Below are 17,774 nucleotides of genomic sequence, written 5' to 3' on the forward strand. Positions count from 1 at the left end.
AATCAAGCTATCTCCAAGCTATCAACATCAAAATCCACAATTCAGTCCAAATACACAGCAGCAGAGAAGAGAAGGGTTTCGACCAAGCTAACCTTCACCAAAATCCACAAGTAAGGACTTCGTGGATTCCTCTCGCAGTCCCGAAACTAACAAATCAAGTTTCGTCGAAATCCGATGCTCCTACGTCGAGTACAAGCTGAAATACCAACAGTCGATGATAAAGTTCAGCAAAACAGCACTTAAGCTAAAATATCCCAATTCTAATGTCAAAACTCACCTAATGAACTCCAAATCAGGTGAAGAGGGTCCCAATTCCAGTACTGGGTGATGGGGAACGTGACTCAACTCCACAAAGCCCCTGCTTCCCAAGTTCACCCCAAGAAAACTCAAAAATTGGCAAATTCTGTCCAAAGCTACAGCAGCAGAGGAAAATCTGAGTTCGACTGAGCTAACCTTCACCAAAATCTGCAATTCAGGGCTTCGTGGATTCCTCTGGAAGTCAAGAATCCAGCAAAACAAGTTTCGTCGAAGTCCGACCTTCCTACGTCGCGCACGAGCCAAAACACTGGAGATCGTCGCTGAAGAACTGCAGAATCAGCACTCCATCAAGCTGGATTATGGAAGTTTGATGCAATTTGAAGCAAATCCGAGGTTTGAGATGCTAAAAGGGGTTTCTCTGTGAAGAAGGGAAGAAAAGAGCAGCAAAGGGACGCATTTCAACTATTTATAGGGTGAAAATAGGATCCAATGAACCTCAAGAACAAAGCTTGCAATCTGCTGTCCCTGCAGAAACGGGCATTTCCGGGCGCCCGGAACCATGTTCTGGGCGACCAGAACATCCTGACAGCATAAACCGGACCCTTCGGACTCTCCGCCCGCGGTGCGCTGCGCCCGTAAACGACTCCGGCGGAACTTACCTACCACCCTGCCACGCGTCGAAGCAAGCGATATTCACGATGTCAAATTTCCGGACCCACTTCCGGGCGCCCGGAACTTGGGATCCGAATTGGCTTCCAGTCTCAGTTAAATTCAACACTCGTTTCTGGGCGACCCTAACAATGTTCTGGGCGCCCGAATCTGGCAAAACTCCAGTTTTGCCTATTTGAGTGCGCCGAGTCCAATTCTGCATCCAATTCGTGCAGAATTGACTCCGACTCAGTTCGACACTCTCCAGAGATGTTGACCAGTCTATAATACTGAAGCCAATCCTATCCAAAACTCAGGAACACTACAAAGGTACGACCGGAATTCCTCCTTCTGCGAGCACGATTGTGAAGAAGGTTAACGAAGACTCTTTCAACACCCGATGATAAAAATATCAAAGACAATAGAAAAATAAATTAAATAAAATTTCTCCTTTCATTTTTTCACTCAACTCTCTCAGCAATGTTCATATCTATAATGAACAGTGCAATCCATTGTATATATATGTGAGATCCCTGGTGTTTGTCTGTGGAGGCTTGTCGACAGCTCTGGAGAGTGTCGGGACAAGCCCGAGTCGCGTTGGCGTCAAATAGACGTAAAACGGACTCCGTGCGACGCGAGGGCAGCTTTTAGCGAAGAAATTTGCAAAACTGCAGCATTCTCTGCTCGCTGTACCGGTACAAGCTTAGTGGCTGTACCGGTACAACCATCGCAGACTGCTCTCGGGTTGGCATGTGTACCGGTACAGAGCCCCGTGTACCGGTACACTTGAGTAGGTGAGGGGGTAATTGGGTCTTTTCTCTCCCTCGTTTGTATCACCAACCCATTCCCTCTCTATATAGCTTGGTGCTGAGAGAGAGAGAGAGAGTTCTTGTTGCGTTCTCTTCTCCTCTCTCTCTCTAGACTCGGTTACAGTGGAGAGCTTGGTTGGAGAATCCGTCGCCGACATCGCGCCGCGGAACCGTTTGAGCTCGCGTTTGACGCCGGGGTAGCGCGAGGAGGCCGGGCGAGCGGAGGTTTTTCGCCGTTTTTACTGTCGCAGCGGTGCCCGGTGTTGTCGAGGTGAGTAATTCAGCATTTCCCTGAATTTTTGGGCAGGTGTTTGCTACTTCAACTCGGAAAAGTGTTGTTTGCTGAAATCCACCGTCGACTGTTAGTATTTCAGCTCGTACGCGACGTAGGAGCATCGGATTGCGACGAGACTTGGTTCGTTGGATTCGGGACTTCGAGAGGAATCCACGAAGCCTTTACTTGCAAATTTTGGTGAAGGTTAGCTTGGTCGAAATCCTTCTCTTCTCTGCTGCTGTGGATTTTGGACTGAATTGAGAAATTTTGGTGTTTTAGTTTGGAGTTAGCTCGATTTCGAGACTCGGGCGTTTTTGGTCGATCCAGCAGGTGGTGTCGCAGTCGAGGGGGTTCTGTGCTGCCAGGGATTAGCGTGCGAGGTGGGTTACATCGGCTTTACTCCTAAGTTCTTATTGGTCGACATGTATAGATCTTGATTTCGGTAAATTGTGTTAGCTCAAATTCATGGACTATATGTAGATTGTGAAATCTGAATTTTGGAGCATGTTTTATAAATTAAGTAGATTATACATGTTGGACTTGGAAATTGAATTAGGAGAAAACCTGCGATTTGGACCTGTCACCAGTTTTAACTACCTGATTTAGCTCTAGGAGCCGTTAGAAAATTGTACTGTCGCAGTTTCTTCGAGACGAGTACTCCAGGTAGTTTAGAATGTATTTACACTCGTGCTGGTTCGCCGAGTGGATTTTTACAGGGTCGTTCAGGTCGTTTCGGACTGTTGGGTGCCGTCAGAGTTGACGGTGGACCCGTATCGCCTTTTTGGCGTCAGATTGTGCCGAGGGCACGTTACCTGTTGGTTGTTAGACCAGTTTGAGTCGATTACTTGACTTTGGCTAGTTGGAGCCTGATTGAGCTCGACAGAGATACGCTGCATACTCGGTTGGGTAGCGCCCACGAGTGCCACTCCGGAGTCAGGCTTGTGCTTTTGCGTTGGTGTCGCTCATGCCAGTTGGACTTGCTCTCCACGGACCAGTTAGAGTGGATAGAGCCCGATAGTCGCAACGGGGCAGGGACGGGTGTATTCACAGTCCCGGGGACGGGTATGCTTACAGTCCCGATTGGATTGGGTCAGATTTGACATTTCCTACAGTTGGTTAGTGTAGAGCATGATAGTGTAGTGGATGATAGCGGTAGAGTATGCTTCCTGCTTTCCTTCTATCCTTGCTCCCTTCTGTAGACTTAGTGGGTGACCGATGTTGTTTTGGGCGGTACCCACTGAGGACTACTTGTTTTTACAGTAGTTCTCACGCCCAGTTGTTACCTATGTTTTTGCAGAGCCACAGGTTCCGGCTGCTGCACCGTCTGCGGACCAGGATCGAGGCAAGGGCGTCGCGAGTTAGAGCCCTACCCGACGTGCTGAGCTAGAGGTGCCCTACTGCAGGTAGATGTTTTGTTTCGAGTTTATGTACATAGTTGACTTAACTCGCCAGTGCGAGTAGCTCTGTATTTTAGATCTGAACTATGTATATGAAACTCTGTTTTATTTAGCTTCAGTTTTCTCTAGCAGCTCTCTACTACTGTTCGTAGTAGTGTTTGATTTACAAGTACAGCTATCGCTTCGTATACAGGAAAAATTTTTTTGTATACGGCGGATTTGTCGGCGTGCCCGGGAAACGTGTAATCCGGGACGTGACAATATAATGGAGAGAGAATGAAACATTGGATACCCAACGTTTCCAACATCCCACTTAATTCATGCCTTTATGTGGCATAAAGAAGAAATAAATTTAATTTAATTAATCTAATTAATTAACATAATAAAAGATAATAAATGAGAATAATTATAAAATTAAATGATATTTAGAGATTTTGGATTTTCTCCAACAATTTGTTATAGAAATATCCAACCTTATATATTCATTCATCATAGGTTTAATATCCGATATGGGACTATTCTTAATCTCGAGATGTTATAAAAGACTATATTTTTAATATCCGATATGGGACTATTCTTAATCTCGAGATGTTATAAAAGACTATATTTTTACTGGATAGAAAGTAACAATAGGATATTCAAAGGAAATTCCAATTGTAGTGTCACGCCCCGGATTATTCGTTTTTTCGAGCACGCCAACAGACTCGCCGTATACATAGAAATTTTTCCTGTATACGAAGCGAAGCCGTACTGAATCTGTAAATAAACAACACTACAACCAGTAGTATAGAGCTGCTAGAAGAACCGGTATATAATAAAAATGGATCAGTAGATACACAGTATCCTGATACAAAGCACTTGCTCCAGCGAGTTATAACATCAGTATGTAATGAACCAAAAACTACAACTACCTGTAGCTGGTGCTCCACTAACTCGTCAGCTCGTCTGGTAGGGCTCTAATTCGCAACGCCTTTGCCACGATCAGTCTCAGAGAGTGCAACAGCCGGAATAGCAGGCTCTGTAAAAGAGAGGTAACAACAGGGCGTGAGAACTACTGTAAAAATAAGTAGTCCTCAATGGGTGCCGCCCTCAATATCATTGGTCCGCCCACTAAGTCTATAGAAGTAAGCAGAGATAGTAGAAAATGCTGGAATAAATCTATAGCTAAATGCCACTACACTATCATGCTCTAAAACTAACTATCTGTAGAAAATAAATTCTGACACAATCTCACTAGGAACTGTAAGCATACCCGTCCCAGGGACTGTAAACACACCCGTCCCGCATGTTGAAGCTAAAGCTACCTCCACCACTAAGCAGTCCGTGGAAAGCAAGTCCAACCAGAACATAACGACACCAACGCAAACGCGCAAAACCCGACTCCGGAGTGGCACTCGTGGGCGCTACCCAACCGAGTATGCAAGCGTATCTCTGTCGAGCTCAATCAGATTCTTGCAGGCTATAGTCAAGTAAACAGGGTCTAACTGGTCTAACAACCGAAACACACGTGCTCTCGGCACAATCTGATACTACATCAGTAATCTGGGTCCACCGTCAACCTCAACAGCACCCAACAGTCCGGAACAGTCTGAACAGTAAAAGTAGGCTCGGCATCCCAGCACGAGCGTAACTGCACTCTAAACTACCTGAGGTATCCACCGCTCTGAAACTGCGATGATACAATCGAACCACGGCTCCTAGAGCTAAATATGATAGTTTAAGCATATGACGGGTAAAATCGCGATTTTCTCCTAAGTCTCATCCAAGTCCAACATGTATAAATGTTCTAAAATTGCTACTTGATGCTCCAAACTCAGATTCTACATATAGGCATGCAATTCACAAGTTCGAGCTAAACAAACAAGATATACGAAGATCATCAATACATGCTGTCAACTAGGCTTAGAAGAGAAGTCCGATGATTAACCCACCTCGAAAGCTACTCCAAAACCGGCACGACGTCGAGAACGGCGGTATCACACCCTCTCCCAGCCTCCCCGCGACGCTACTACGACGAACGTGCACTTGAACGGCACCGCGGCGCGACGTCGGCGACAATCCAACACCACCCGAGCTCCTCCACCACGTACGATCCAAGCTAGAGAGAGAGAGGAGAATAAGAACAGTGAGAAGCTCCCTCTCAGCTCTCTCACACGTATAAGGAGTGGGAGAGAGGGTGACACAAATGAGGCAAGAAAAGACTAATTTGCCCTCTCACCTACCCTGATGTACCGGTATATGAGCGTTTGTACCGGTACAAATGGCAACCCGAGTGCAGCTGCGCGGAAACAGGCGAAGTGTATCGGTACACCCCCAATGTTGTACCGGTACAGAAAATGCACCGGTACACTTCTGATGTTGTACTGGTACAACAAGCAGAAAATCTGCAATTTGCAGATTCCAAAGCTAACTCCTGCTCTCGCGTCCCCACTGAGTTTGTTTTGCGTCTATTTCGCGCCAAACGCAACTCGGACTTGTCCCGACACTCTCACGACGTGTCGATAAGCCTCAACCGTTGTACACCAGGGATACTACATGTAGAGTCTTTTTACTTGAAAAAAATCAATCCTTTTGTATCTCTATAGGCTGATAATCTTATCGCAGTTAAGAAAAAGAGAGAGTATATATAGATGGAGACTTAAAAGAAGAAAGAGTGTATTGACAGCTCCACCAGATTATCAGCAACTGTAAAATAATAAGTATTTTGAATGTTGGCAGGAAAAGAATTAATGGGGATATAATTAGCTTTTCACAATAGTTTAATTTTTTTCTAGTTTCAGCTGGATTGTGAGCTATCTAATGGTATGTTATATGTTGCGATGTTGGATATATACATGTGGTTTGCCCTTTATTTATTTACTCTGTGTACGTTGTAGTATGTAATAGTTTGCAAAAAAAATTGGTTGAGAGTAATTTTATCTTCAGTTTTTACTATATAAATATATATATAAAACTATGGTACTATACTATTAATAGCACCAAGTAATTGCTGCTATTAAATTTTTAGTCTTAGATAAAAGGATGTGTGATTAGGAGATAGTGGTCCTTTAGATATTGTTTGGTTTGGATATAAGAAAGAACTGTCAATTTCAGAAATAGGTATAAATTCAAGTATAAGTAAGAATTAGACCAATTTTGTGTTTGGTTGAAAAATGGATTGTTCCCGGAGATAAGAAAAATAACGTTTGGATAGATAAGATAAAATAAAAAGAAGAGTGGATAGTTAAATAAAAAATAATAATTTTACCACTCTCATTATATTTGAATTTGAATTTTCAAATTTTATATTTATATTTTTTAGTTTAAAATTTTAACATTTAAATTTCAAATTTTGAAACTAAAATTCAAAATTTAAAATCTCAAACTTTAAATTCAAAATCATAAATTTTAAATTCCAAACTTTATATTTAAGATCAAATTTAAATTTAAAAATATAAAATATAAAATTTTAAATTTTAAAAATTTAAAATATTAAAATTTAAATTTAAATTTTAAAATTTAGAATCTAAGATTATAAACTTTAATTTAGAGATTACAAAATATAAATTTTAAAAATTTAAATTTAAATTTTTAAATTTTAAAATTTAAAAATTTTATGTAGTGTTTCTGAGCTTTGGATAGGATTNAATTTAAAATTATAAACTTTAATTTTGAGATTACAAATTATAAATTTTAAAAATTTAAAGTTTAAATTTTAAAATAAGAATAGGGGTGGCAACAATTAATACAAATAATTTATTATAATATTTAAATATAATTTATTATAATATTTAAATATAAATGATACGTACTAATATATTGCATTTAATAATTTTATTATAAAAATAATATATTATAATATATAACATATTATATTTATATAATTTATTTTTAATTTAATTTATAATTTTAATAAAGTTTGAAATTAAAATTAGAATAGCAGTATTCTACCAATGGTGAAATAGTAAATTTCAAACTATTTCGGGATAGCCGAGAATAGCAGGGTTTGACCGGAATAAAATATTCCGGCCAAAAATCATCCCGTTTGGTAGAATAGCGGAGATAATTTTTGTAGTATCCTAGGGATTTGTTGCCCGTGAGATTTTAGCATCTGAGACTTGTGGACACATCTAGAGAGTGTTGAGACAAGTCCGAGTCGTTTGGGCGCGAAATGGACGCAATACGGACTCAGTGCGATGCGAGAGCAGAGTCGTGGCACAGAAATCTGCAAAGTGCATGTTTCAGAATTTAGTACCGGTACCACGCAGGGGAGTACCGGTACCCCAGTGCGTTGGCAGAACAGTCTGCTCTCGGGTTGCGCCTAACTGATGCTGAGTACCGGTACTGCATCGGGTCAGTACAGGTACCGAGGCCGAGTACCGGTACTGCATCGGATGAGTACCAGTACCCAATGTGCGAAGCTGCGGGCTGAAAGCCCGAGTACCGGTAACCAAATCTGGTACCGGTACTCTAGTTGGACTTTTGAGTCGGTAAAGGGCATCTCGGTCTCACCCACCTCTTTATATGCTCACAGAGAGAGAGAGTTTGTGAGTCCTTCTCCATTCCTTCTCTCTTTCGTTGGTGGACCCGTACGTGCTGGAGGACGCGGTTTGAGCTCGGATCGACGTCAACGTTGCGCCGGAGAGCCGTTCGAGCGAGTAGGCGTCGCGGTTGCGTCGTTGGAGGCTGGGCGAGCGCGGGTTTTCCATTTTTTTCGACTTCTTGCTGTTGTTGGACGAGCGTTTTGAGGTGGGTTGAAGTTTACCAAAATCGTCGGATTTCTTCCTAAGCCTAGTTGTTGTCAGCATGTAAACTTCATGTATAGTATTATGTTATATGCTCGATTCGCCGATTTGCATGGTTTTTATGTGGAATCTGAATTGGTGCTTCTTTAAATACTAGAATTATTTTCATGTTGGACTTGGAATTGACTTAGGACAAAACTATTGAATTTACACTATCATTTCTGAAAACTACTAGATTTTGTTTTAGGAGCTGTAGTTTACTTATATCGTCACTGTTTGTAGGCGGTGGATACCCAAAATAGTGTAGGATGAGTTTACGCTCGAGCTGGGATGCCGAGTTTATTTTACAGTAGTATGTAGACTGTTTTGAACTGTTGGGTGCTGACTCGGTTCACGGTGGACTCAGATTTCTGTTTTGCATCAGATTGTGTCAGGGGCAATTGTGAGTTGGTTGGTAGACCAGTTAGACATTTTTCTTTGACTATAGCCTGTGAGAGTTTGATTGAGCTCGACAGAGACACGCTTGCATACTCGGTTGGGTAGCGCCCCGGAGTGCCACTCCGAAGTCGGGTTTTGTGCGTTCGCGTAGCTGTCGTAGGGTCCGGTGGGACTTGCTCTTCACCAACTACCTAGTGTGGAGGTGGTTGGTGACGCTTTAGCAGGTAGGACGGGTACGTTCACAGTCCTTAGTGAGATTGGGTTATAGATTGCATGTTGCCTATATCTACAGATAGCTATTGTTGATTAGCGATAGTATAGTGTGTAAGTTTTAAGGAGCCCAAAGATCTATCTAGATTGTATCAAACACCTAGAGGGGGGTAAATAGGTGTAAAAGCCAAAAATCGCAAATCTCAATGCGATAAAAATAAATGCGAAAAATAAAAATCACACCGAGATTTACGTGAAAAAACTCCAACTTGGAGTAAAAAACCCACGGGACCAACACGTAAAAAAATAATTCACTAAGAGAAAATATTACAAGGTGATTACCGACTCTACGGACTCGACCTCTCTTGACCTCCTATGAATCTTCGCGCTACCCTCCGGGTTGTCCACGCCCTCACGTTCGAATCCACGAACGCTACATTCCGAATCCACGAAACGCCTCCACTTCGAATCCACGAAGCTTTCGATCCGAATCCTCGAACCGCCTTCAATCACACCGAATCCACAACGCTATCCATGAAGAACATCATGAATATGGTAATCCCTCGCTTAGAGTATCGATGAAAACCAGAGAAGAGAACTCTAAGCGAAGAGTAGATCAAATCGACATATAGATATCACATTACAATATCTCGATTTGACCTAGAAGAGGCTTCTTTGTAGAAAATAGGTTTTTGACGAAAAACAAGCCTTCAGGGTTTCTCAAACATGAATTCTCGTGATGCTTCATCAGTTAGAGAACCCCAATAGCTTATTTATAGACTTTAGAATCAATTGGAGTCGGATTAGAAAGTTTTCGGATTTTTTACATTGTGTACCGGTACAAAATTAAGGTGTTACCTGTTACACGATGACAGAACAGAAAACAATAAGCCTCGAAACCGGTTACATGTTGATGGTTGTACCGGAACATGTTTTGTACCGGTACACTTCCGATGTTGTATCGGTACACAGTGCATTTTCCAGAATTTGCACTGTTTCGGGTTTCACATAGCTCCGAGGCACTTTCTAATCCATTAAACTTTGATATTCATGATTCTAACATCTATAACTAAGTATAAATCACCATAACATGAAATAAAACTTTACCTGAGTATCGTGATTCACGTCGTGTCACGCCCCGGAGTGCACAGTCCCCCGGGCACGCCGACAAATCCGCCGTATACAAGAGAATTTCTCCGGTATACGAAGCGTAGCTGTACCTGTATAAACATACAATACTACAAGCAGTAGTATAGAGCTGAAGTAAACTATAAACAAGAAGGTAGAAATAACAAACTTTAAGCATACAACAGCCACGGATATAAAAGAACACTACTCGCTCCAGCGAGTTCAACTGTAAGAACAAAAGCGCCCGAACAAAAACTGTCACTACCTGCAGCGGGAGTCCTCTAGCACTGTACTCGAAGGGCAGGCTCTAGCTCGCCACGCCTTTCCCGCGGTCCGCCTCAGAAGGAGCAGCAGCCGAAACAGAAGGCCCTGCAACAACGGTGGAAGAAAGAGGGCGTGAGAACTACTATAAAAACAAGTAGTCCTCAGTGGGTGCCGTCCTAAACAACATCGGTCCACCCACTAAGTCTACAGGGTAAGCAAGATAGAAGAAAATGAAGCTGGAAACTCTCTACAGCTACAAGTCGCTATGCTATCATGCCCAGAACTAACACCTATAGACTCAAGTCAACCAGACCCAATCTGAAGGGGACCGCGAACGCACCCGTCCCTGGGACTGTGAACGCACCCGTCCCGTGCCCGGTTGTGACTGCACAGCTACCCCCACTCTAAACCTCAGTGGAGAGCAAGTCTAACCTGCACTACCCGACACCGACGCGAAAGCACAAAGCCTAACTCCGGAGTGGCACTCGGGGGAGCTACCCAGCCGAGTATGCAGCGTAGCTCTGTCGAGCTCAATCAGGCCCTAACCAGCCAAACCCAAGTAACCAAAACAGACTTTGGGGCCCACCGCCTGCCCCGACGGCGCCCGACACCCCGTAACAGTCTACACTCAGCTAGTATAAGCTCGGCGTCCCAGCACGAGCACAAACACAAGCTACACTACCCTGGGTATCCATCGCACATAGCCCGCGACGATACAATGCAACATGGCTCCTAGAGCTAAATCCGGCAGTGTATGTAAATGACGATCAACTCGGGATTTTCTCCTAAGTCAAATCCAAGTCCAACAAGTATCAATTATCATTACTCACTAAGCATGCTCCCAATTCAGGTTTTTAATATACTAATCCATGAATTTGAGCTACCTCGTTTAGTGTTCAACGAACAAAGCATACAAGTCGACTAATATGTACTTAGAGGCAAAACCGATGAACCCACCTCTCTCAAGCAACTCCTGGCAGCGAAGAAAGTGGCCCGGATTCAAATTGATCCCTCGCTGGTCCGTCGAAGTCCCCGGTTCCCCTGCTGCGAAGAGGTAAACCCAATTACACTCAAAATCACAAAATCTGCCCAGAAAACAGCAGCGAAGAAAGCGTTAAATCCGACCAAGCTAACCTTATCCAAATTCAGCAAACAAGGGTTCTGAAGCTTCGTCTCGAAGTCACGGATCCAATGGCCCAGGTTTCGCTGAATTCCGACGCTCCTACGCAGAGAACGGGCCAGAATACGAAACGTCGACGCTGGAACCTGCGAAACAGTATCTCTGAAATCTGCTCGGCAAACAGCAGCCTAGTAAAACTAGGGTTCGACAGGGCAAACCTGCTCCAAAAATCACGATCTTGGGCTCAGAATCTTCGTCTCAAAGTCGCGAATCTAGCACGCCAAATTTCGTCGCGTTCCGACACTCCTACACAGAGAACTAGGTAAAACACGGCGGGTCGATGCTGGAATCAGCAATCAGCACTTCAGAGTCTGCTCGGCAAACAGCAACTCAGTAAAAAGGGATTTCGACAGAGCAAACCTTCTCCAAATCGGGCGAGTAAGGATCCTATGAATTCGTCTCGAAGTCTCGGTTCCAACGAATCAAACCGCGTCACGTTCCGATGCTCCTGCGCGGAATACGAGTCAAAGCTCTGCGGGTCGACGCTGGAATCAACAGCAGCAGCAGTGCAGTTCGAAAATCGTAGAAGTTTAAAGCCAAAAAAAAAAAAGCGATCTCGAGGAACCACTCACCTCGACAAACCCTCCCTGCGAGCAGCACCTCGTCGAAAACTCGCTCGATCCGCTACGCGGCGCGTCGTCGACGAAGCTCGAGCTTCTCTTGAGCTCCTCCAACACTCTAGGTTGCTAAGGGAAGTAAAAGGAGAGGAAGAAGAAGCACAGCAACAGCAGCAGCATGAAGGAGCTCCCCTCTCTCTCTCCTCTCTGCTCCAAGATAAGGGTTAAAGGGGGGTGATGTGACAAGATGGCCAAAAAGTCAACTTGCACCCTGCTTCCACTTTGTACCGGTACAGCTCACTGAAAATCTGCTATTTCGCAGATCTTCAAGATACCCGCTGCTCTCAAGTTCCCACAAGGCCCGTTTGGCGTCCACTTCGCGCCAACGCGACCCGGACTTGTCCTGACACTCTCCAGAGCTGTCGACAAGCCTCAGCTAAAATTCTAGGTCTCTACACGTCGTGAGATATTTCAGCTTTCCTCGAAATCTTGGATTCTTCGTTCTTCGACGATACGCATCGATCCTTCAAGATTTCGACTCAATTCACGAAACTTGCCAACACACAAGACTTAACATAGTGGCATGTAGCTGTAGAGTTTTTCAGCTTCCTTTACTATCTTTGAGCATACTTTCTGTAGACTTAGCGGGTGAGCCGTTTAGGTCTGTAGCGCTACCAACTGAGGACTACTTCTTTTTGCAGTAGTTCTCACACCCAGTTGTTGACCCCTTTTTGCAAAGCCTTCGTCTTCGGCTGCTGGTGGTGCTGATATAGATAGTGGAAAGGGAGTCGCGAGCTAGATCCCTTCCAGACGTGTTTCAGAGCTAGAGGAGTTCCTCCCACAGGTAGTTTTTGGGTCATTCGGTGTTCTTGTACATACCTATGTCTGTTGGCTCGCTGGAGCGAATGGTGTCTGTATTTTGGACTGTGTATGTATAGTGAACCTGGTTTTTATTATATATATTTCTTTTAGCAGCTCTCTACCTTGTGGTTGTAGCTTGATTGTGTTTACAGGTACAGTTATCGCTTCGTATACTAGAAAATTTCTAAGTATACGGCGAATCTGTTGGCGTGCCCAAGGAAACGAGTAATCCGGGGCGTGACAATTTTTGTTATTCCCACTTATATCCCAAACCAAATGGGTTAGGGTTGAGTGGATGGTTGGTTAAATAGTATGATCTAATAGATGAAAATAATCAAAGAGGTAGATCTAATAGTGGAAAATTTGATAGCACCAAGCGCTTTATGCTATTGATAGTATAGTAATTGGATTCTCTCTCTCTTTCTCTCTCTCATTGATGCTATTAGATTTTCAATCCTTGGATGATGGGATGTGCGATTAGAATGACAGTGGTCCCCTCGGATTGAGTGGATGGTTGATTGAATAGTGCGATGTCACGCCCTGGATTACCGGGGAAACCAGATTACCACGTTTCCTCGGACACGCCAAAAGACCTGTCGTATACATAGAAATTTTTCGTGTATATGAAGAGATAACTATACCTGTAGATAGAATATAGCTACACCAGAGGTAAAGAGCTGCTATAACTAAAACATGTATAAAAACATAGAGGGTCCACTATACATACAAAAGCCACGGAACAACCTCGCTCCAGCGAGTACAATGACATAACGGTATGTACATACAAACCCCAAAACTACCTCAGCATGGTACTCCTCTAACATAGCAACCAAGGATGGTAGGGATCTAGCTCGCGACTCCCTTATCGCGGTTGAAATCAGCAACAACAGCAGCAGCGGACGGCCCTGCAAAAAAAAAAGTGGCAACAACAGGGTGTGAGAACTACTACAAAATAGAATAGCCCTCAGTGGGTACCGTCACCGACCTTAACGGCCCATCCACTAAGTCTACAGTACAAGTAAGACAAAAGTAGGTACAGGATAGTAAGAAAGATGAAAGAAACTCTAAAACTATATGCCACTATGTTACCGCTATTCAACCCAGACTCACTGTAGATACAAAAATACATCACTAGCTACATACTGACCTAATCTCGAGGGACTGCCAACTGTCCCCAATTTCGTAAATTTATTATTGTAAACATCACATACACCTTTAATTATTAAATTCTTTTCTCCAATAACACTCTACTCAAATACTTTGGGTGCTTATCAAATTTAAGAAGTAAAACTGTACAAAAGGGTTAAAAAATCAAGATGTTTATCAAGTACATTTACACTCAAAAAATTCTCGGTTGGGACTTTCATGAAAGAACAATGCAACTGAGGGACGTTTTTTTAGTAGTTTAGAGACCTGTATGGAAATTACCCTAGATGTCTTTTTCTGCATAATGTTGCATGCTAATGACATTATTAATTTATTTCGTTGTTTTTTTTAATCTTTGATTAGCGGTGGGAGTTCATGTTGCCAGGTGACAGAAAAGTGAGTTCAATACTAAATTTCAGGAAAAATTGCTCAATGATGATTATTATCAAGATGAACTGGCAATGAAAATAAGCATGCGTAATAACTTCTAATGAAGAAATATGATCAGGGTTTCGAGTTTGGGTATATGACAAGAGTAGATGTTATGAATTACTTTAGACAATAAATATTTATGTCAACAGTGCGCTTCTATGTTTAGCCTTTGTCTATGTTTATCGTTTGTTTGTTAATAACATGAGTTCAAAGGGGCTTGTGGGAAATATCAAGGAAGATTCTTTTTTTCTTTTTCTTTTTTTTCTCCCTTTTCTTTCCCCTCGTCATCGGGAGTGAGGTGTCCTCAACCAATTTATGCTATGGAGCCAAATCCGAGGAATCCCTTTCCATGGCTTCCTTTTATTTTCTCCTAATATCTCGACATGTTGTTTCATTTTTGCGTTACTAACCGATTACGATGTGCAGGTCGACTCGAAGCGACGGAGAAGGTGACATTTCTAGAGTATTCATCTTGCGCCGTCGTGATGTATAGAGTTATGTAGTTCTCCGACACGGTGTACATAACATAGGGTACTTAAGTACACTGTTCCCGTTTGGTTCGGGTATAAGCAAGAACTAGCTATTACAGGGATAGGTATAAGTATGAGGATAAGAAAAATAGTGTTTGGATGAAAATTGGATTGTTCGGGGATAAGAACAATTTTAGATAGTTTTATATAAAAAATGGAGGTGTTGGTGGGAATAACCGAGAACTACTATTCTCAGGTAAAAAATTAGCGTTTGGGTATAAAGAGAGGATAAGGGCCTATTCCTATCGCTATCTCCTAACCAAACGCTTTAATGTACATCAGAGTAGTAGATGGGGAAGGGTGCACCAAATATACATGTATATACTGCTGGTTATGTTCTATCACTTTATGCGTATGCTGCGGACTGCTTGCGGTTGCTTGTTTAATGACACTAGCTAATAATACTGACTGCAGTAACTCATCTTGGGTTTGAGAAGTATTTCATTTCCTTTCTATCGTTTCATAATAAATCATTAGAGCTAGAGATGTGTGGGTTCTCTCGCATTTTGAGCACGTTTGACTAGGACCTCGTTTCTTATTGGGGATAATAAGAAAGATTTTTATTTTTAATGGAGTTGCAGCATTTTTTGATGTATTATCTCTGTTTTAAAAAACTAATATGCATGGAGAATCAAAGAAAGGGCGAGGAGGGAGACGAACCGTGAGCGGCAGTGGAAAAATTAAGGATATTTTGTTTAGTTTATTAAAATTTTATGTCGAATCTGCAAATTCTATAATGTCGGTTAGTTTTTATAAAAATAAGAAACAATGTGCAACGGTGAAAGCTACACGGATGATTAAGATAAAGAAAAACAATGACAGGCGGAAGGAGAAAAAAATATTTATATAACGATCCGATTTGCTAGTAATAATAATTCGTTGGACCCGATCTATCGCAAAATGTTTAAGCCCAGTTATTATTACTAGCGTGTGAGGTCTCATATATTCTAATTACAAATTCTCCTGTTTAGTTCATGACGTTCTCGCCAGATCCAAACCCAAATAACAGACATTACCAAGTCATTACTAAATCCGTTGGTGTAGCACTTTGTACCGCATATCTCACTTAGCTTTTACACTTCCGGCTGGTATTTGGCTCTGGTACCAAGTGTAACGACTCAACCCGCTAGTAATAATAACTCGTTGGACCTGAACCATTAGCCCAAAATACTTAAATCCAGTTATTATTACTAGCGTGTGAGGCCTCATATATTCTAATCAGAATTGTTTTTCCATCTAATGTGGTCATAGCTGTGGAACTAGGTCCGGGCCTAAACAAGGCTTGACCCTATGAGCCATATTTGGGCCGGGCTTCGGATATTAAAAATATAACTTTGGGTTCAGGCCGGGCTTAAATATTTAGGCCCGAAAAAATTTTGGGCCTATTTGGGCATGTTCAAGCCCGACCTAAACCCGACCCAAAATCTTGATATATTAATTATCAAAATAAAATATTTAATTTTATATATATATATATATATATATATTAATAATAATATATATTTATATATATGAGGATATATTATATATTAACAAAATATTTAGTTCCATATTACGATATATTAAATAGTATTATTATATATATATATATATATAATTAATAGATATATGAGGATATATTATATATTAACAAAATATTTAGTTCCATTTTACGATATATTAAATAGTATTATTATATGTATTTAATTATCTATGAGTAAACATATGATATATATTATTATATATACCTAATTAGTTATGTACATAACACTTGTTAAATATATATTATTTTAAAATTTTTAAAAAAATTAATTAGACGTTATATGTACATAACTTAAGGATAATTTTAAAATTTTAAAATACCACAATGCTCTTTTAAAAATGTATATATGCCCTAATTAATTAAACATTCTACCCACCCTCATGTGAGAAGTTTCTATCCTATTATTTACTTTGTAGGATTGTTAGCATCAGAGTAGGAGTGAAGATGGCTGAAGCACATATTCTATTTGTCTAAATCTTAGTTTTAGTTTATTTATTTATTTTGTTTGGTCTTATTTCATTGATGGATAATTATTGGTAGATATTAATGGCATTATATTTGATGTTAGATATTAATTTCTTTGATGTGTTCAAACTCCAGTAAATATATAATCTAATTTAAAACTTTCAAAACTACATTCTTAATGGAGTCAAAAATTTTCCTGTAAACAAAAGCAAGGAAATATGGCCCTAAGGCCAATTTATCGCCGTTAGATGGCGATCGGAACAAAATCTCGGTTAATTTTCTGCGAACGAGTGCAGAAAAGATTGTGATATAACTAGTATAGAAGGAACGCCGTGTGTTCCTTCCTGGTGACCGGGGCAGGGGTACTTGTGAGATCCCTGGTGTTTGACTGTGGAAGCTTGTCGACAGCTCTGGAGAGTGTCGGGACAAGCCCGAGTCGCGTTGGCGTCAAATAGACGTAAAACGGACTCCGTCGGACGCGAGAGCAGCCTTCAGCGAAGAAAAATCTGCGAAATAGCAGATTTTCCTGCTTGTTGTACCGGTACAGCCATCATGGCGTACCGGTACACTATACTGATGCCGCGTAATCTGCTCTCGGGTTGCTTCCTGTACCGGTACGCAATCCCGTGTACCGGTACACCAGGGTAGGTGAGAGGGTGTTTTGGTCTTTTCTCTCCCTCGTTTGTATCACCAAGCCTCTCTCTCTCTATTTAGCCTTGTGAGGACAGAGAGAGGGAGTTCCTCTGTTGCTACTTCCTCTCTCTCACTCTCCAACAGATCTTAGGCTAGGGAGGAGCACGGTTGAGCCGGGGATTCGCCGACGTCGCACCGCGAGCCGTTCGAGCGAGCGTTTGTTGCCGGGGCATTGCGAAGAGGCCGGGCGAGGGTGCGTCTTCGCCGTCCTGGACATCGCGCCGAGGATTGTCGCTGT

General features: G+C 42.0%; 2 long non-coding RNA genes across 4 annotated transcripts in view; one reads left to right on the top strand and one right to left on the bottom strand.

Annotated features, from left to right (window-relative positions):
- Window positions 1–12,286, bottom strand: part of LOC109715608 — a 13,089-nt gene extending 803 nt beyond the window's left edge. Inside the window, exons 1-5 of one of the 3 annotated variants that reach the window (XR_002217703.1) lie at window positions 11,903–12,286; window positions 11,489–11,778; window positions 11,285–11,416; window positions 11,108–11,191; window positions 9,991–10,255 (exon numbers count right to left, since the gene is read on the bottom strand). This is a non-coding gene — a long non-coding RNA (uncharacterized LOC109715608). Of the gene's footprint in view, window positions 1–9,990; window positions 10,256–11,107; window positions 11,195–11,284; window positions 11,417–11,488; window positions 11,779–11,902 lie in introns of those variants that run through there. The other 2 variants (XR_002217701.1, XR_002217702.1) reach the window with 2 other exon arrangements.
- The window catches only part of LOC109715610, a 19,118-nt gene continuing 4,674 nt past the window's right edge, over window positions 3,331–17,774 (top strand). The window contains exon 1 of the long non-coding RNA XR_002217705.1: window positions 3,331–3,392. This is a non-coding gene — a long non-coding RNA (uncharacterized LOC109715610). The remainder of the gene's footprint in view (window positions 3,393–17,774) is intronic.

This window comes from Ananas comosus, linkage group 9, assembly GCF_001540865.1.
Source record: "Ananas comosus cultivar F153 linkage group 9, ASM154086v1, whole genome shotgun sequence".
Classification (NCBI taxonomy): Eukaryota; Viridiplantae; Streptophyta; class Magnoliopsida; order Poales; family Bromeliaceae; genus Ananas; species Ananas comosus.